At 40.3% G+C, this 5,790-nt stretch overlaps 1 protein-coding gene across 4 annotated transcripts in view; it reads right to left on the reverse strand.

The window, feature by feature from the left end:
- LARS2 (leucyl-tRNA synthetase 2, mitochondrial) overlaps positions 1-5,790 on the reverse strand; it is a 97,213-nt gene that overhangs the window by 83,317 nt on the left and 8,106 nt on the right. For 3 of the 4 annotated variants that reach the window (XM_008633875.2, XM_017734487.1, XM_017734488.1), the window contains one exon: positions 765-894. The exons of the other annotated variant lie outside the window; for it this stretch is intronic. The gene's annotated coding sequence lies outside the window, so the exon portion shown is untranslated. Of the gene's footprint in view, positions 1-764; positions 895-5,790 lie in introns of those variants that run through there. 4 annotated transcript variants of the gene reach the window in all.

Genomic DNA, 5,790 nt, shown 5'->3' on the forward strand with positions numbered 1-5,790 from the left:
GAGCTCCGCGCAGAGAGGGAGCGGGAAGAGTTTCCCCAGTTCCGGAGCGTAACGGGGAAAGGTAGAACAACAGTAAATAATAAAAATAGTAATTAAAAAAATTAATTAACCGGGATTGAGCTCTGTATAGATTGCACAGAGCCTGTTCAGCCTCGAGAAGAGATGGAGAGAGGGGCCCTCTTTAAGTCCTATAAATATCTAAAGCGGGAGTGCCAAGAGGATGTTTCCAGGCTCTTTTCGGTGGTGCCAAAGAGTAGGACATGAGGCAACTGATGTAAGCAGAAACTGATGCACAGGAAGTTCCAGCTGAACACGAGGAAGAATTCTTTACTGTGCAGGTGACCAGGCACTGGAACGTTGTACAGAGAGGTTTCCTCACTGGAGGTATTTGGGAACTGTCTGGACAGAATTCTCTGCCGTGTGCTCTAGGACGGCCCTGCTTGAGCAGATGGACCAGATGACACACTGTAGTCCCCTCCAACCTGGCCTTTTCTGTGTGATTAATTTTGCTTCCCTCCACAGCATATACAGATGCTGTAAAGCGACTGTATAGGTTAGGGCTAGATGTCAGTAATTTCAATAATTTTACTTCCCTTCTGTTTTGGGGTTGGTTTTGGTTTTTTTTTTTTTTTTTTTAAAGGGGAAGTTTTGAAAAAAAGGGAAAGGGTGGGGGGGGGGGGGAAGGAGGGTGCATTGTGATGTCTTTTTGACTAGTCAGAGTAAAAAGCAGAAGTCACAGAAACACAGGATCACAAAATGGGTACCTGAAAGCAGGAAAGACACTGCAGTTCTCTTTCTTGTCCTGAAATTCTATGTGTTTGAATGAGCTCAGCTCTAGTGCAGTGTGCTCCTGGCTGTCATCTGGTTTAACCTCCTCGTTCCAGTGGGGTCATCCTAGACAACATGGCACAAGTCAATAAAGGCAATCTAGCACAGCATAATTAATTCTACCTCTCCCTGAAAAACAACATCTCACCCTGTTGTCAACACTGTGGAGTTCAGAGTTGGTTTTAATTACTGCAAGTAACTTGTAGTAGCCTCCAAGGAACGAGAAATCTTTTTTTTTTTAATTCCCCCAGTGTTTGTGTCCTTTTACTGCTAGCAACTGTTGATTCTTTTCATTTTTAGACCTTTTTCTTCACTGTTCTGTTTCCAGCATAGCTTAAACAGACACATTCTGTTTATGCAGTGCAATGTCTACAGTAAAGTCAACCTTCTTATGTGACTAAAAATAAGTATTTACGGAATAAAAGCTTTCCACTTGGTTGTGTGTACCTGTCAAGTGTGCTTAAATTATAACCTTTTCACCACAAAAATGAACAGATAGGAGCTCTGATGGTTACCCTGCTGATAAACTAGTACAGTTTTCCCACGACTGTGTGCATAATTTTAACTTGCTTTCCTGTTGATCCCCCCCTTCAGCAAGTGATGGCAATTTGGCTTTAACAGGCCTTCCCTCCCAAATCTCTCCCTGATCTGCTGTGTGAGTTCCTGGACTGAGGGAGGATGAAGCATTTTATTGTGTGGGGGACAGGCAGTGCAGTCCTTGACTGAGTCCCTTCCCCAGGATAAATGAGAGCTCATGACCAGCTGGGACTTGTTTTCGACTCAAAGGATGATTTCCCCTCACACTGGCCTTAACCCCCGCATTCTCCTGATTCACATCTGAGTGGATGGAAAATTATGTCAGAGAGGTTAGCAGACTGGATGAGACCACAGAAAAAAAGCTAGTATAAGATTTTGGAGGAAAGCTTTGGTGTGCTTTTGGCTGTCCTCTTGACACCCTGGGACAATTATTCATTGCCATTTCTAGGTGCTGCTGACATGGGTCTTGACAGTATTTTTGAAATGGTGCTGCCAAACAGTCAGTGCTTAATAGATGTTCAACTATTACCATAAATAAGGCAATAAAAAGCCCAAATGCCAAATAACAGTGTATGTCTGGATTGGTTTTGGCCTTCGTGGATTGTCATACTTTGAAGAATACCTTTGCTCTTCTTTCTATCTGAGAATGTTTCTGGTTGGTCTCGGTTTTTCTCACCTAATTTCAGTTTCTGTTTACAGAAAATCTTATACCTTGTCTAGCTGCATTTGATATTGGCTGCCTTCCTCACTATTAGAATCCAGATTGCACAATAAGGTCCAATAAAATCAACAGAAAGGGACACAAATTAAAATTTCAGTATATTCTCAGAGTAAGTTTCCAGTGTCTTCCAGTATCTTCCAGTATCTTGACTTCTACATGTTCTAAGCATCACACAATTCAAACCCGTGCCAAACGTGCTTGACTTGTTTTTTGTAGCAGCTAATAAAAATCATACCAGCAAAATCCTTCCAGAAGAAAATAAGGAATAATGTAAAATTATATTATTTGGGTTTTTTAAATTTTCCTCCAGTTTAGTTTTTAAAAATTTTTGGCAGCAATAGCCAAGACTTGGTACAATACTTGCCATGTCATCAGAATCCCAAGCTAGATCTGAGTTTAACCAAACCCAGTTTGGGTTGTTGGTTAATATGGTGAGAGAGAGCTAGAGATAAGACCTAGAGGCTCCACATGGGCCCAAACCTAAGTAAGTGCTCCTCAGGTATGGCAGGTCTGCTTTTGTGTATAGCATACATTTAACTTTCTAGGAAGTATTTAAGGTTGTGATTAATTTAGTATTAATCTAAACAGATAATCCTCAGCTTTGAGCAAATCAAATATATAAGTAGATTTTCAGGATGAGAAAGGAGTGTTTTAGTGAAATGAATGGATTAAAAAGATAAGATGAAGGTCTAGCTACTCGATCAGCTATAGTCTCGATGACAGAGCATGAGAAATATAGGTCAATATGTTTAATGTTAGATACTTCAACAGTCCAGGGACTGAAATGTATTTAAAAAATCGTAATTCTAAATTTGAGGCAGTGATTAGACTTTCAAAATATTTTCAAGACAACATAAAATAATCCTCTTGTTATTTTGCTACTTTTTCTCACTCTGAGCTCTATGGTGTTGACTCCAATTGAGGTGAAGAGCACTACACACATAAATTAAAGAGGTTTTCATTCACAAGCAAGGATGGCCAGCTGTTCCACATCAGGTCCCTTCTCTTTGAAAGTGGGAACCTCTCAGGTTCCTGAGCAGAATCCTGTAGCAATCATGAATCAGAGCTATGAGCTGCACAGCACACTGTATAAATGAAAATTAAACCAAACAACACCTTGATAACCATGGCAAGGGTTGGAGATACCACCCACTCACCTGTCTCTCCTTATTCGGCTGAAACCCATGCCGAGTGCAGGGAGCAAGCAGGGATATAAGCCCTAAAATGGCTCAGACTTTTCCAAACAGGGTACTGAACCCACTCTCCCATGATCCCCACTTTCCCCACACTGGTTTTGCCTCCTAACCTGGGCTGTTTTCTTGTCTCCTTTCATTATGGGAAATTAATGATATAAAAATATTTGTATTTGCTTTAACAGTCATAGACTATTTTCCATCAGGCTGATAGTCCCCTGATATCTTTTTTTAGACTTTGTACTAATGTGTTTGTTACCATTTTTGTTAGTCCACATAAAGCCTGGAGCTGATTGGGTAATTAGGTATTTCATTAGTTCCTGTATGGGAAATGTGCAGAAGTACCCCAGTTGTCTGTCACTTAAATAGACATGCTTCCCAGATTTCCATACAAGTATAATTTTGCTTTTGCTGATAGTTGCCAGAATTGATGTTTGTGTTTCCTGGCATTGAAAAAAACAATACATCAACAACATGACTAGTATTTTTTCAGCCTCCTACTAAAAGAGGATTAAAACCCAGCATTTGGAATACAAAATATATTTTGTCACCTGCATACTTCAAATCCCAGCCCCATTTCATGTAATTAAAGAATTTGTTTGGTAATTTTTTTCCATTAAATTCCTTGAATGTGGCTTTTGCTAATGAGTTTGCTGTTGTTTATATACACATATTTAGTGGTTTTGCTTTAAAACACAAGGTCAGATGAAAAATGCAGGTGATTGGATTTCAGGGGTGTGAAGACTATTACTTGAGAATATGAAAAAGCAAGAAATTCATAGACTAAATCTAAGAAAAATCCTCTCAAACCCTATCTACTATCTGAGCCCAGATCTCAAAGGGAAGAATTCTGAGACCACAAAGATCAGTAGAAGCTTCAATTTTGCAGTGGATTTTATTTTAAAAGCCCTCAAATAGTGTGGTAGTGGAAGAATAAACTCTTGAAAGAGGTAGAAGAGGCAGAGTTATACTTTTGGGATGGAAAGGAATGGATTTGGGCAAGACTGGTCACATTACTAGGGGTGGAGTTTAACCTGTAAATTGTGAGTTTTGGTAACTCATAACAGGTATTACTTGTATCACAGGTATTACTGTTTGATGCCCACTTTAGCTGGGGACTGGCCTTGATGACATAGGAGGTTCTTGTCATCCAAACCAACACAGATTTGTCATTCCATGGTTTGGCAAAATGAAGAACTCACACAATGCGTCACTGGAAGAAGAGATCGACTGTATGAGAAGTCAGAAACCTGCCTACCCCATCCTGTGCTTAGTGACCAGGATGGCCCTGTCTGGTTGGAAAATATCTGTGCCTGTCCCCGTGCCACTCATTAAAACACTGAATTTTATGGAAGAATTTTGAAACCATGAAAGATCCAGACTCAGTAGAATCATATTTACCAGCATTGTTTTAGCAGGCTGATGTTGTTCCCTGAGTCTGGGGCTGGGACATGGGGCTGAGTCATTTTTAAGACCTAGGTGAGCCTTATTCTGAGGGGTTTTTATGCAGTGCTTGTATTGTGTTATTTACAGAAGGGTGCATTTAACCCAGAATGCACATCCTCCATGTTCCACACAAAGGTATTAAACCAGTGACAGTCAGCAGCTTCTTACTGATTCAGACTAAAAGTGTGTGAGTAGGTGTGTGCATGTAGGTGGGGAGAAGTTATCAGAATCAACGCATCTTCACTTTTTTTGCCTTTCATGAATAGCTCAGTTTTCAAAGAAAGTAATTGGTACTGTATTTTCATCTTGGCCATCTTCTAATGCACTAGCACAATTTTGCTGTTGGTTGGAACTGGTTATACACAGTGGTGAGCAAAACTACCCCTTTGCAGCATTCAAAGCTACACATTTCGTGCTTTTAATCTGGAAAGAAGTGTTTTGTAAGACTGTTTAAAATTTTGAATTTACAGTCATGGGCGTAAGAGCTCAATCCTTATGAGCTTGTGGACTGGTCACAGTGACATCATATTGTCATTAAACTATGCACAGCTCAGGGGCATTTGGGAATGCTATGTCTCCTTATTACAGCTAGGAATGCAAGTTTTGGAAACCTGGCTTTTCATTCTTCTGTCTTTCTTGAAGTGTGTCATTTCAGATGGCAAATCAGTTGTATGCCGGGAGGCAGGTGATTCCAGCTGCTCAAAGCCCTTAGCAAAGGCTGCCACGTTGCTGTGGTACATGTCCCCTACACATACATGGGGGAGAGGATCACCCATCTGGAGGGCCACCTTACGGAGAGGTGCTGTGCCTCTCTTCTTCCACCTCTCTCACAATAAATTTTTGTATTACAAAAGTGTGTGCTACCATATCAGACAAGAAGGAATAACAAGACAGGCACTTGTTAATTAAACACTTGTCATGTGTTGACCTTTCTTTCATTAAGAACCAGGCCCTCATATTTAAAGTATGTGTCAAATGGACATTCTCTCTTCACTGTGACTGTTAAAAGAGCTTTTTGTACTAATGGACAAACTTCATAATTGCAATTATCCAACAACTAGATTG

Source organism: Corvus brachyrhynchos, unplaced genomic scaffold (genome assembly GCF_000691975.1).
Source record: "Corvus brachyrhynchos isolate BGI_N302 unplaced genomic scaffold, ASM69197v1 scaffold94, whole genome shotgun sequence".
NCBI lineage: Eukaryota > Metazoa > Chordata > Aves > Passeriformes > Corvidae > Corvus > Corvus brachyrhynchos.